General features: G+C 47.1%; 12 non-coding genes across 12 annotated transcripts; all 12 read right to left on the reverse strand.

Moving 5' to 3' along the window:
* Nucleotides 1-169: 169 nt before the first annotated feature.
* Nucleotides 170-242, reverse strand: TRNAV-UAC (transfer RNA valine (anticodon UAC)). Its single transcript has one exon. It is a non-coding gene; the product is annotated as a tRNA-Val (tRNA).
* A 1,394-nt stretch (nt 243-1,636) lies between these two features.
* TRNAL-CAA (transfer RNA leucine (anticodon CAA)) lies at nt 1,637-1,748 on the reverse strand. Its single transcript has 2 exons — nt 1,711-1,748; nt 1,637-1,682 (listed from the first exon to the last, which is right to left on the reverse strand). It is a non-coding gene; the product is annotated as a tRNA-Leu (tRNA).
* A 288-nt stretch (nt 1,749-2,036) lies between these two features.
* Nucleotides 2,037-2,109, reverse strand: TRNAV-AAC (transfer RNA valine (anticodon AAC)). The gene has a single exon. It is a non-coding gene; the product is annotated as a tRNA-Val (tRNA).
* Nucleotides 2,110-2,495: 386 nt separating this feature from the next.
* TRNAP-AGG (transfer RNA proline (anticodon AGG)) lies at nt 2,496-2,567 on the reverse strand. Its single transcript has one exon. It is a non-coding gene; the product is annotated as a tRNA-Pro (tRNA).
* Nucleotides 2,568-4,874: 2,307 nt separating this feature from the next.
* TRNAV-AAC (transfer RNA valine (anticodon AAC)) lies at nt 4,875-4,947 on the reverse strand. The gene has a single exon. It is a non-coding gene; the product is annotated as a tRNA-Val (tRNA).
* Nucleotides 4,948-7,713: 2,766 nt separating this feature from the next.
* TRNAV-AAC (transfer RNA valine (anticodon AAC)) lies at nt 7,714-7,786 on the reverse strand. Its single transcript has one exon. It is a non-coding gene; the product is annotated as a tRNA-Val (tRNA).
* A 386-nt stretch (nt 7,787-8,172) lies between these two features.
* TRNAP-AGG (transfer RNA proline (anticodon AGG)) lies at nt 8,173-8,244 on the reverse strand. The gene has a single exon. It is a non-coding gene; the product is annotated as a tRNA-Pro (tRNA).
* Nucleotides 8,245-8,685: 441 nt separating this feature from the next.
* Nucleotides 8,686-8,758, reverse strand: TRNAV-UAC (transfer RNA valine (anticodon UAC)). The gene has a single exon. It is a non-coding gene; the product is annotated as a tRNA-Val (tRNA).
* A 1,394-nt stretch (nt 8,759-10,152) lies between these two features.
* On the reverse strand, nt 10,153-10,264 carry TRNAL-CAA (transfer RNA leucine (anticodon CAA)). Its single transcript has 2 exons — nt 10,227-10,264; nt 10,153-10,198 (listed from the first exon to the last, which is right to left on the reverse strand). It is a non-coding gene; the product is annotated as a tRNA-Leu (tRNA).
* A 288-nt stretch (nt 10,265-10,552) lies between these two features.
* TRNAV-AAC (transfer RNA valine (anticodon AAC)) lies at nt 10,553-10,625 on the reverse strand. The gene has a single exon. It is a non-coding gene; the product is annotated as a tRNA-Val (tRNA).
* A 386-nt stretch (nt 10,626-11,011) lies between these two features.
* TRNAP-AGG (transfer RNA proline (anticodon AGG)) lies at nt 11,012-11,083 on the reverse strand. The gene has a single exon. It is a non-coding gene; the product is annotated as a tRNA-Pro (tRNA).
* Nucleotides 11,084-13,390: 2,307 nt separating this feature from the next.
* Nucleotides 13,391-13,463, reverse strand: TRNAV-AAC (transfer RNA valine (anticodon AAC)). The gene has a single exon. It is a non-coding gene; the product is annotated as a tRNA-Val (tRNA).
* Nucleotides 13,464-13,491: the final 28 nt, after the last annotated feature.

Genomic DNA, 13,491 nt, shown 5'->3' on the forward strand with positions numbered 1-13,491 from the left:
GGACGTGCAAACGAATAGCGCAAACTATCGTCACTTCTCTTTTTGAGCTGTCACTGATACCCCTGGAGCACAGTACGTCACGCTGGTGAGGGATAGACAGCTTCCATTATCTCAGCTTTCCTATAAATTGAGAGAGTAAATGCAAACTGTGTGAAAAACAGAAAGCTGCTGTTTCTGCCCGGTCTCGAACCAGGGACATTTCGCGTGTAAAGCGAACGTGATAACCACTACACTACAGAAACAGACACGCTTGCAGGAATCTTCTTGGCATGTAGTGGGCTGGAATGCACAGACCAAGGGCCAATGTCCATGAAGCTCAAAGTTGGACCCTCCTTACCCGATCTCTTTCTTTGGAAGAAAGGAACGAGGACCCCTTTTATTCCAAAAGGCGATTTTAAAACCATACCTGAAACCACACTAGAAAAACACTTTGCATTTAATTTTCCTACACTGATGGTCCACCCCAGAAAAGCAGTTGCAAAGAAGTCCGGCACTGAAATTCTATACGCCAAAAGTGGGAAATAGCGTAGAGGGAAAGGAACTTTCTCACCATACACGGCGTCTTATAGCATTGAAAAGAAGAAATGGCCCTATATAATAAGCAGCCTAAAAATAATTCCACAGCATGGGCTCGTCCGGGATTTGAACCTGGGACCTCTCGCACCCGAAGCGAGAATCATACCCCTAGACCAACGAGCCTGATTCCCCAGTCGGCATTTTAAGCAATTTCTGATGCGTCTTTCAGAAACAAAGCAGGGCTATTTGGCTGCTCTCTCTCTATGTGAACCACAAAAAGTCATGTTTTCTCTCAAGGTGTTGTTTTTTTCACTCTTGCAAGGAAGGGATCAGTCGATATCCTAGCTGCCAGAGAGCAGAAAAAAGGCGCTGATGAGAACTGCAGGCACTTTCTGGCACTTGTACTCTTCTGCAAGTCCTGGACACTTGCCCCATAGACTTCCACCCCAGATGCAAGGGAGGGCCTGCCAATTCTTGCTCCTAAGACAGAGGCATTTGATTCTTGGATTCAAACACGCTCACTCAGCGCTCGATCAGGCTCGATCAGGCGAGATTTATATGAGTGGCTCGCAGGACTGAAACACTAACCTGGGAGCCCCAGGGTGGCTGAATTCCCAGGATGGCCATTTTTGGGCAATTCACCTCCTTTCCTCCTGCCTCAATCTAGAATTGGCTGCAAATCACAAGATAGAGTTCAATGTCCTTGTGTACTGCCTACTCCCAGATACCTCTCTGTCTTCCTTATGTAAATTAAAATTCGCAAGGGGGGACCAATGACAATCTGCTCCTCCCACATAACCAGGAAGCCCTGTTGAACATGTCTGCCTGTGTTGTTGCAGGGACAGTGCCTTCTCCGCCCAAAAGGTGGCAGGAGAGCCTCACAACAAAGATGGGATCAACTGCTTAATGAGAAACCAGCACGGCAGTTTGTGTGATGGAGTGCAAATTTAACTGAAGGTGTGCCTGAGGTGTCCCTTCCAGGAATACATGGAATTGTGATTGAGGGCCCAGCCTGATCGTTGGTGGATTTCTCGTCATATGTTACAGGTCCGTGCAAAGATTGTGGTGTGTGGGGAATGCACTGCAAAAAACAGGACGATTTAAGGGTGTAAAAGAAACTTGTCAGAAGTGGGATTTGAACCCACGCCTCCATGAGGAGACCAGAAGTCTCAGTTGCACTGAAGATCAAGCTCTCTTGAGTCTGGCGCCTTAGACCACTCGGCCATCCTGACAGCCCTGGGTGTGCACAGATCTGACTCTTCTGACTCTACCTGCCAATGTTTGCACTTACAACGTTCACAGCAATGTCACAAGTGTAAAGACCCCACAATACAACATGGCATGACAAAAAAAAAGCTAGGCACAAGAGCGACCACTGATGGATGCGGATTACTTTGTTTCGTCTTGCAAAAGTAAAGGAAGTTTCCCATGGCTCGCTGGGTTCAAGGACCGCCTCTTCTTAAGCTTGCATTGAGATAATAAGGTTTTAGAGGGTGCACATAAAAGCAGCTCATGCACAGTGTTTCTGCCCGGTCTCGAACCGGGGACCTTTCGCGTGTTAGGCGAACGTGATGACCACTACACTACAGAAACTCACTTGCTGTGTTTTACTGTTAGAGCAAGGTTCCTCTCAAGGGTTCTCTCTACTTCTATTCTGCTGTATCAGCAGCCACTCAGAAAGCGAGGAGCAAGTGTGAAAACTGCAGAGATATCAGCCAACATACTTGCAATTAGACGTATTAAAAATTGACTTATGCAGGCATCGACAGACAAATATCTGATGCCTAAATGCCAGCAAGTACAGCTTGGGAAAGCATCACCTGGGACACACACAGACTAAGCATGAAGGCAGAAAAAGCATGGTGATCCATGTTTCTTATGAGGTTCAAAATATTTTGTGCAACAATGCGGCGAGTGTAATGAGAAATAGTCAGGCATTGTGAGTTTTGAGTAGGATTCGTATGTTTACCTCTGAAAAAGGGCTCGTCCGGGATTTGAACCCGGGACCTCTCGCACCCTAAGCGAGAATCATACCCCTAGACCAACGAGCCGAGGCACACAAGAGTTGCCTTTCGCACCGGCTCCGGGGGTTATTGGCAGCGAGTTAGTGAATGCTTCACCCAAAGCAAGCAACTGCACATGCTGCTCTCTTCTGCAATATGGTTGCTGTCTTTTCCATGGCCGTCATCGAACAAGAAATGAAAATGCCTCTATCCTTCAGACATTTTGTTTGTTCTAGGTGTATGCTCTCGGTGAGGTCAATAAAACCATTTCTGCTCTCATGCCTTGCTTTCATGAAGTAGGCCCAACCTTCAGTACACAAGGACGTGCAAACGAATAGCGCAAACTATCGTCACTTCTCTTTTTGAGCTGTCACTGATACCCCTGGAGCGCAGTACGTCACGCTGGTGAGGGATAGACAGCTTCCATTATCTCAGCTTTCCTATAAATTGAGAGAGTAAATGCAAACTGTGTGAAAAACAGAAAACTGCTCTTTCTGCCCGGTCTCGAACCAGGGACCTTTCGCGTGTAAAGCGAACGTGATAACCACTACACTACAGAAACAGACACACTTGCAGGAATCTGCTTGGCATGTAGTGGGCTGGAATGCACAGACCAAGGGCCAATGTCCATGAAGCTCAAAGTTGGACCCTCCTTACCCGATCTCTTTCTTTGGAAGAAAGGAACGAGGACCCCTTTTATTCCAAAAGGCGATTTTAAAACCATACCTGAAACCACACTAGAAAAACACTTTGCATTTAATTTTCCTACACTGATGGTCCACCCCAGAAAAGCAGTTGCAAAGAAGTCCGGCACTGAAATTCTATACGCCAAAAGTGGGAAATAGCGTAGAGGGAAAGGAACTTTCTCACCATACACGGCGTCTTATAGCATTGAAAAGAAGAAATGGCCCTATATAATAAGAAGCCTAAAAATAATTCCACAGCATGGGCTCGTCCGGGATTTGAATCCGGGACCTCTCGCACCCAAAGCGAGAATCATACCCCTAGACCAACGAGCCTGATTCCCCAGTTGGCATTTTAAGCAATTTCTGATGCGTCTTTCAGAAACAAAGCAGGGCTATTTGGCTGCTCTCTCTCTATGTGAACCACAAAAAGTCATGTTTTCTCTCAAGGTGTTGTTTTTTTCTCTCTTGCAAGGAAGGGATCAGTCGATATCCTAGCTGCCAGAGAGCAGAAAAAAGGCGCTGATGAGAACTGTGGCACTTTTTGGCACTTGTACTCCTCTGCAAGTCCTGGACACTTGCCCCATAGACTTCCACCCCAGATGCAAGGGAGGGCCTGCCAATTCTTGCTCCTAAGACAGAGGCATTTGATTCTTGGATTCAAACACGCTCACTCAGCGCTCGATCAGGCTCGATCAGGCGAGATTTATATGAGTGGCTCGCAGGACTGAAACACTAACCTGGGAGCCCCAGGGTGGCTGAATTCCCAGGATGGCCATTTTTGGGCAAGTCACCTCCTTTCCTCCTGCCTCAATCTAGAATTGGCTGCAAATCACAAGATAGAGTTCAATGTCCGTGTGTACTGCCTACTCCCAGATACCTCTCTGTCTTCCTTATGTAAATTAAAATTCGCAAGGGGGGACCAATGACAATCTGCTCCTCCCACATAACCAGGAAGCCCTGTTGAACATGTCTGCCTGTGTTGTTGCAGGGACAGTGCCTTCTCCGCCCAAAAGGTGGCAGGAGAGCCTCACAACAAAGATGGGATCAACTGCTTAATGAGAAACCAGCACGGCAGTTTGTGTGATGGAGTGCAAATTTAACGGAAGGTGTGCCTGAGGTGTCCCTTCCAGGAATACATGGAATTGTGATTGAGGGCCCAGCCTGATCGTTGGTGGATTTCTCGTCATATGTTACAGGTCCGTGCAAAGATTGTGGTGTGTGGGGAATGCACTGCAAAAAACAGGACGATTTAAGGGTGTAAAAGAAACCTGTCAGAAGTGGGATTTGAACCCACGCCTCCATGAGGAGACCAGAAGTCTCAGTTGCACTGAAGATCAAGCTCTCTTGAGTCTGGCGCCTTAGACCACTCAGCCATCCTGACAGCCCTGGGTGTGCACAGATCTGACTCTTCTGACTGCACCTGCCAATGTTTGCACTTACAACGTTCACAGCAATGTCACAAGTGTAAAGACCCCACAATACAACATGGCATGACAAAAAAAAAGCTAGGCACAAGAGCGACCACTGATGGATGCGGATTACTTTGTTTCGTCTTGCAAAAGTAAAGGAAGTTTCCCATGGCTCGCTGGGTTCAAGGACCGCCTCTTCTTAAGCTTGCATTGAGATAATAAGGTTTTAGAGGGTGCACATAAAAGCAGCTCATGCACAGTGTTTCTGCCCGGTCTCGAACCGGGGACCTTTCGCGTGTTAGGCGAACGTGATGACCACTACACTACAGAAACTCACTTGCTGTGTTTTACTGTTAGAGCAAGGTTCCTCTCAAGGGTTCTCTCTACTTCTATTCTGCTGTATCAGCAGCCACTCAGAAAGCGAGGAGCAAGTGTGAAAACTGCAGAGATATCAGCCAACATACTTGCAATTAGACGTATTAAAAATTGACTTATGCAGGCATCGACAGACAAATATCTGATGCCTAAATGCCAGCAAGTACAGCTTGGGAAAGCATCACCTGGGACACACACAGACTAAGCATGAAGGCAGAAAAAGCATGGTGATCCATGTTTCTTATGAGGTTCAAAATATTTTGTGCAACAATGCGGCGAGTGTAATGAGAAATAGTCAGGCATTGTGAGTTTTGAGTAGGATTCGTATGTTTACCTCTGAAAAAGAGCTCGTCCGGGATTTGAACCCGGGACCTCTCGCACCCTAAGCGAGAATCATACCCCTAGACCAACGAGCCGAGGCACACAAGAGTTGCCTTTCGCACCGGCTCCGGGGGTTATTGGCAGCGAGTTAGTGAATGCTTCACCCAAAGCAAGCAACTGCACATGCTGCTCTCTTCTGCAATATGGTTGCTGTCTTTTCCATGGCCGTCATCGAACAAGAAATGAAAATGCCTCTATCCTTCAGACATTTTGTTTGTTCTAGGTGTATGCTCTCGGTGAGGTCAATAAAACCATTTCTGCTCTCATGCCTTGCTTTCATGAAGTAGGCCCAACCTTCAGTACACAAGGACGTGCAAACGAATAGCGCAAACTATCGTCACTTCTCTTTTTGAGCTGTCACTGATACCCCTGGAGCGCAGTACGTCACGCTGGTGAGGGATAGACAGCTTCCATTATCTCAGCTTTCCTATAAATTGAGAGAGTAAATGCAAACTGTGTGAAAAACAGAAAACTGCTCTTTCTGCCCGGTCTCGAACCAGGGACCTTTCGCGTGTAAAGCGAACGTGATAACCACTACACTACAGAAACAGACACACTTGCAGGAATCTGCTTGGCATGTAGTGGGCTGGAATGCACAGACCAAGGGCCAATGTCCATGAAGCTCAAAGTTGGACCCTCCTTACCCGATCTCTTTCTTTGGAAGAAAGGAACGAGGACCCCTTTTATTCCAAAAGGCGATTTTAAAACCATACCTGAAACCACACTAGAAAAACACTTTGCATTTAATTTTCCTACACTGATGGTCCACCCCAGAAAAGCAGTTGCAAAGAAGTCCGGCACTGAAATTCTATACGCCAAAAGTGGGAAATAGCGTAGAGGGAAAGGAACTTTCTCACCATACACGGCGTCTTATAGCATTGAAAAGAAGAAATGGCCCTATATAATAAGAAGCCTAAAAATAATTCCACAGCATGGGCTCGTCCGGGATTTGAATCCGGGACCTCTCGCACCCAAAGCGAGAATCATACCCCTAGACCAACGAGCCTGATTCCCCAGTTGGCATTTTAAGCAATTTCTGATGCGTCTTTCAGAAACAAAGCAGGGCTATTTGGCTGCTCTCTCTCTATGTGAACCACAAAAAGTCATGTTTTCTCTCAAGGTGTTGTTTTTTTCTCTCTTGCAAGGAAGGGATCAGTCGATATCCTAGCTGCCAGAGAGCAGAAAAAAGGCGCTGATGAGAACTGCAGGAACTTTCTGGCACTTGTACTCTACTGCAAGTCCTGGACACTTGCCCCATAGACTTCCACCCCAGATGCAAGGGAGGGCCTGCCAATTCTTGCTCCTAAGACAGAGGCATTTGATTCTTGGATTCAAACACGCTCACTCAGCGCTCGATCAGGCTCGATCAGGCGAGATTTATATGAGTGGCTCGCAGGACTGAAACACTAACCTGGGAGCCCCAGGGTGGCTGAATTCCCAGGATGGCCATTTTTGGGCAAGTCACCTCCTTTCCTCCTGCCTCAATCTAGAATTGGCTGCAAATCACAAGATAGAGTTCAATGTCCGTGTGTACTGCCTACTCCCAGATACCTCTCTGTCTTCCTTATGTAAATTAAAATTCGCAAGGGGGGACCAATGACAATCTGCTCCTCCCACATAACCAGGAAGCCCTGTTGAACATGTCTGCCTGTGTTGTTGCAGGGACAGTGCCTTCTCCGCCCAAAAGGTGGCAGGAGAGCCTCACAACAAAGATGGGATCAACTGCTTAATGAGAAACCAGCACGGCAGTTTGTGTGATGGAGTGCAAATTTAACGGAAGGTGTGCCTGAGGTGTCCCTTCCAGGAATACATGGAATTGTGATTGAGGGCCCAGCCTGATCGTTGGTGGATTTCTCGTCATATGTTACAGGTCCGTGCAAAGATTGTGGTGTGTGGGGAATGCACTGCAAAAAACAGGACGATTTAAGGGTGTAAAAGAAACCTGTCAGAAGTGGGATTTGAACCCACGCCTCCATGAGGAGACCAGAAGTCTCAGTTGCACTGAAGATCAAGCTCTCTTGAGTCTGGCGCCTTAGACCACTCAGCCATCCTGACAGCCCTGGGTGTGCACAGATCTGACTCTTCTGACTGCACCTGCCAATGTTTGCACTTACAACGTTCACAGCAATGTCACAAGTGTAAAGACCCCACAATACAACATGGCATGACAAAAAAAAAGCTAGGCACAAGAGCGACCACTGATGGATGCGGATTACTTTGTTTCGTCTTGCAAAAGTAAAGGAAGTTTCCCATGGCTCGCTGGGTTCAAGGACCGCCTCTTCTTAAGCTTGCATTGAGATAATAAGGTTTTAGAGGGTGCACATAAAAGCAGCTCATGCACAGTGTTTCTGCCCGGTCTCGAACCGGGGACCTTTCGCGTGTTAGGCGAACGTGATGACCACTACACTACAGAAACTCACTTGCTGTGTTTTACTGTTAGAGCAAGGTTCCTCTCAAGGGTTCTCTCTACTTCTATTCTGCTGTATCAGCAGCCACTCAGAAAGCGAGGAGCAAGTGTGAAAACTGCAGAGATATCAGCCAACATACTTGCAATTAGACGTATTAAAAATTGACTTATGCAGGCATCGACAGACAAATATCTGATGCCTAAATGCCAGCAAGTACAGCTTGGGAAAGCATCACCTGGGACACACACAGACTAAGCATGAAGGCAGAAAAAGCATGGTGATCCATGTTTCTTATGAGGTTCAAAATATTTTGTGCAACAATGCGGCGAGTGTAATGAGAAATAGTCAGGCATTGTGAGTTTTGAGTAGGATTCGTATGTTTACCTCTGAAAAAGGGCTCGTCCGGGATTTGAACCCGGGACCTCTCGCACCCTAAGCGAGAATCATACCCCTAGACCAACAAGCCGAGGCACACAAGAGTCGCCTTTCGCACCGGCTCCGGGGGTTATTGGCAGCGAGTTAGTGAATGCTTCACCCAAAGCAAGCAACTGCACATGCTGCTCTCTTCTGCAATATGGTTGCTGTCTTTTCCATGGCCGTCATCGAACAAGAAATGAAAATGCCTCTATCCTTCAGACATTTTGTTTGTTCTAGGTGTATGCTCTCGGTGAGGTCAATAAAACCATTTCTGCTCTCATGCCTTGCTTTCATGAAGTAGGCCCAACCTTCAGTACACAAGGACGTGCAAACGAATAGCGCAAACTATCGTCACTTCTCTTTTTGAGCTGTCACTGATACCCCTGGAGCACAGTACGTCACGCTGGTGAGGGATAGACAGCTTCCATTATCTCAGCTTTCCTATAAATTGAGAGAGTAAATGCAAACTGTGTGAAAAACAGAAAGCTGCTGTTTCTGCCCGGTCTCGAACCAGGGACATTTCGCGTGTAAAGCGAACGTGATAACCACTACACTACAGAAACAGACACGCTTGCAGGAATCTTCTTGGCATGTAGTGGGCTGGAATGCACAGACCAAGGGCCAATGTCCATGAAGCTCAAAGTTGGACCCTCCTTACCCGATCTCTTTCTTTGGAAGAAAGGAACGAGGACCCCTTTTATTCCAAAAGGCGATTTTAAAACCATACCTGAAACCACACTAGAAAAACACTTTGCATTTAATTTTCCTACACTGATGGTCCACCCCAGAAAAGCAGTTGCAAAGAAGTCCGGCACTGAAATTCTATACGCCAAAAGTGGGAAATAGCGTAGAGGGAAAGGAACTTTCTCACCATACACGGCGTCTTATAGCATTGAAAAGAAGAAATGGCCCTATATAATAAGCAGCCTAAAAATAATTCCACAGCATGGGCTCGTCCGGGATTTGAACCTGGGACCTCTCGCACCCGAAGCGAGAATCATACCCCTAGACCAACGAGCCTGATTCCCCAGTCGGCATTTTAAGCAATTTCTGATGCGTCTTTCAGAAACAAAGCAGGGCTATTTGGCTGCTCTCTCTCTATGTGAACCACAAAAAGTCATGTTTTCTCTCAAGGTGTTGTTTTTTTCACTCTTGCAAGGAAGGGATCAGTCGATATCCTAGCTGCCAGAGAGCAGAAAAAAGGCGCTGATGAGAACTGCAGGCACTTTCTGGCACTTGTACTCTTCTGCAAGTCCTGGACACTTGCCCCATAGACTTCCACCCCAGATGCAAGGGAGGGCCTGCCAATTCTTGCTCCTAAGACAGAGGCATTTGATTCTTGGATTCAAACACGCTCACTCAGCGCTCGATCAGGCTCGATCAGGCGAGATTTATATGAGTGGCTCGCAGGACTGAAACACTAACCTGGGAGCCCCAGGGTGGCTGAATTCCCAGGATGGCCATTTTTGGGCAATTCACCTCCTTTCCTCCTGCCTCAATCTAGAATTGGCTGCAAATCACAAGATAGAGTTCAATGTCCTTGTGTACTGCCTACTCCCAGATACCTCTCTGTCTTCCTTATGTAAATTAAAATTCGCAAGGGGGGACCAATGACAATCTGCTCCTCCCACATAACCAGGAAGCCCTGTTGAACATGTCTGCCTGTGTTGTTGCAGGGACAGTGCCTTCTCCGCCCAAAAGGTGGCAGGAGAGCCTCACAACAAAGATGGGATCAACTGCTTAATGAGAAACCAGCACGGCAGTTTGTGTGATGGAGTGCAAATTTAACTGAAGGTGTGCCTGAGGTGTCCCTTCCAGGAATACATGGAATTGTGATTGAGGGCCCAGCCTGATCGTTGGTGGATTTCTCGTCATATGTTACAGGTCCGTGCAAAGATTGTGGTGTGTGGGGAATGCACTGCAAAAAACAGGACGATTTAAGGGTGTAAAAGAAACTTGTCAGAAGTGGGATTTGAACCCACGCCTCCATGAGGAGACCAGAAGTCTCAGTTGCACTGAAGATCAAGCTCTCTTGAGTCTGGCGCCTTAGACCACTCGGCCATCCTGACAGCCCTGGGTGTGCACAGATCTGACTCTTCTGACTCTACCTGCCAATGTTTGCACTTACAACGTTCACAGCAATGTCACAAGTGTAAAGACCCCACAATACAACATGGCATGACAAAAAAAAAGCTAGGCACAAGAGCGACCACTGATGGATGCGGATTACTTTGTTTCGTCTTGCAAAAGTAAAGGAAGTTTCCCATGGCTCGCTGGGTTCAAGGACCGCCTCTTCTTAAGCTTGCATTGAGATAATAAGGTTTTAGAGGGTGCACATAAAAGCAGCTCATGCACAGTGTTTCTGCCCGGTCTCGAACCGGGGACCTTTCGCGTGTTAGGCGAACGTGATGACCACTACACTACAGAAACTCACTTGCTGTGTTTTACTGTTAGAGCAAGGTTCCTCTCAAGGGTTCTCTCTACTTCTATTCTGCTGTATCAGCAGCCACTCAGAAAGCGAGGAGCAAGTGTGAAAACTGCAGAGATATCAGCCAACATACTTGCAATTAGACGTATTAAAAATTGACTTATGCAGGCATCGACAGACAAATATCTGATGCCTAAATGCCAGCAAGTACAGCTTGGGAAAGCATCACCTGGGACACACACAGACTAAGCATGAAGGCAGAAAAAGCATGGTGATCCATGTTTCTTATGAGGTTCAAAATATTTTGTGCAACAATGCGGCGAGTGTAATGAGAAATAGTCAGGCATTGTGAGTTTTGAGTAGGATTCGTATGTTTACCTCTGAAAAAGGGCTCGTCCGGGATTTGAACCCGGGACCTCTCGCACCCTAAGCGAGAATCATACCCCTAGACCAACGAGCCGAGGCACACAAGAGTTGCCTTTCGCACCGGCTCCGGGGGTTATTGGCAGCGAGTTAGTGAATGCTTCACCCAAAGCAAGCAACTGCACATGCTGCTCTCTTCTGCAATATGGTTGCTGTCTTTTCCATGGCCGTCATCGAACAAGAAATGAAAATGCCTCTATCCTTCAGACATTTTGTTTGTTCTAGGTGTATGCTCTCGGTGAGGTCAATAAAACCATTTCTGCTCTCATGCCTTGCTTTCATGAAGTAGGCCCAACCTTCAGTACACAAGGACGTGCAAACGAATAGCGCAAACTATCGTCACTTCTCTTTTTGAGCTGTCACTGATACCCCTGGAGCGCAGTACGTCACGCTGGTGAGGGATAGACAGCTTCCATTATCTCAGCTTTCCTATAAATTGAGAGAGTAAATGCAAACTGTGTGAAAAACAGAAAACTGCTCTTTCTGCCCGGTCTCGAACCAGGGACCTTTCGCGTGTAAAGCGAACGTGATAACCACTACACTACAGAAACAGACACACTTGCAGGAATCTGCTTGGCATGTAGTGGGCTGGAATGCACAGACCAAGGGCCAATGTCCATGAAGCTCAAAGTTGGACCCTCCTTACCCGATCTCTTTCTTTGGAAGAAAGGAACGAGGACCCCTTTTATTCCAAAAGGCGATTTTAAAACCATACCTGAAACCACACTAGAAAAACACTTTGCATTTAATTTTCCTACACTGATGGTCCACCCCAGAAAAGCAGTTGCAAAGAAGTCCGGCACTGAAATTCTATACGCCAAAAGTGGGAAATAGCGTAGAGGGAAAGGAACTTTCTCACCATACACGGCGTCTTATAGCATTGAAAAGAAGAAATGGCCCTATATAATAAGAAGCCTAAAAATAATTCCACAGCATGGGCTCGTCCGGGATTTGAATCCGGGACCTCTCGCACCCAAAGCGAGAATCATACCCCTAGACCAACGAGCCTGATTCCCCAGTTGGCATTTTAAGCAATTTCTGATGCGTCTTTCAGAAACAAAGCAGGGCTATTTGGCTGCTCTCTCTCTATGTGAACCACAAAAAGTCATGTTTTCTCTCAAGGTGTTGTTTTTTTCTCTCTTGCAAGGAAGGGATCAGTCGATATCCTAGCTGCCAGAGAGCAGAAAAAAGGCGCTGATGAGAACTGTGGCACTTTTTGGCACTTGTACTCCTCTGCAAGTCCTGGACACTTGCCCCATAGACTTCCACCCCAGATGCAAGGGAGGGCCTGCCAATTCTTGCTCCTAAGACAGAGGCATTTGATTCTTGGATTCAAACACGCTCACTCAGCGCTCGATCAGGCTCGATCAGGCGAGATTTATATGAGTGGCTCGCAGGACTGAAACACTAACCTGGGAGCCCCAGGGTGGCTGAATTCCCAGGATGGCCATTTTTGGGCAAGTCACCTCCTTTCCTCCTGCCTCAATCTAGAATTGGCTGCAAATCACAAGATAGAGTTCAATGTCCGTGTGTACTGCCTACTCCCAGATACCTCTCTGTCTTCCTTATGTAAATTAAAATTCGCAAGGGGGGACCAATGACAATCTGCTCCTCCCACATAACCAGGAAGCCCTGTTGAACATGTCTGCCTGTGTTGTTGCAGGGACAGTGCCTTCTCCGCCCAAAAGGTGGCAGGAGAGCCTCACAACAAAGATGGGATCAACTGCTTAATGAGAAACCAGCACGGCAGTTTGTGTGATGGAGTGCAAATTTAACGGAAGGTGTGCCTGAGGTGTCCCTTCCAGGAATACATGGAATTGTGATTGAGGGCCCAGCCTGATCGTTGGTGGATTTCTCGTCATATGTTACAGGTCCGTGCAAAGATTGTGGTGTGTGGGGAATGCACTGCAAAAAACAGGACGATTTAAGGGTGTAAAAGAAACCTGTCAGAAGTGGGATTTGAACCCACGCCTCCATGAGGAGACCAGAAGTCTCAGTTGCACTGAAGATCAAGCTCTCTTGAGTCTGGCGCCTTAGACCACTCAGCCATCCTGACAGCCCTGGGTGTGCACAGATCTGACTCTTCTGACTGCACCTGCCAATGTTTGCACTTACAACGTTCACAGCAATGTCACAAGTGTAAAGACCCCACAATACAACATGGCATGACAAAAAAAAAGCTAGGCACAAGAGCGACCACTGATGGATGCGGATTACTTTGTTTCGTCTTGCAAAAGTAAAGGAAGTTTCCCATGGCTCGCTGGGTTCAAGGACCGCCTCTTCTTAAGCTTGCATTGAGATAATAAGGTTTTAGAGGGTGCACATAAAAGCAGCTCATGCACAGTGTTTCTGCCCGGTCTCGAACCGGGGACCTTTCGCGTGTTAGGCGAACGTGATGACCACTACACTACAGAAACTCACTTGCTGTGTTTTACTGTTAGAGCA

The sequence above is a fragment of the Triturus cristatus genome, chromosome 10, assembly GCF_964204655.1.
Source record: "Triturus cristatus chromosome 10, aTriCri1.1, whole genome shotgun sequence".
Taxonomy (NCBI): Eukaryota; Metazoa; Chordata; class Amphibia; order Caudata; family Salamandridae; genus Triturus; species Triturus cristatus.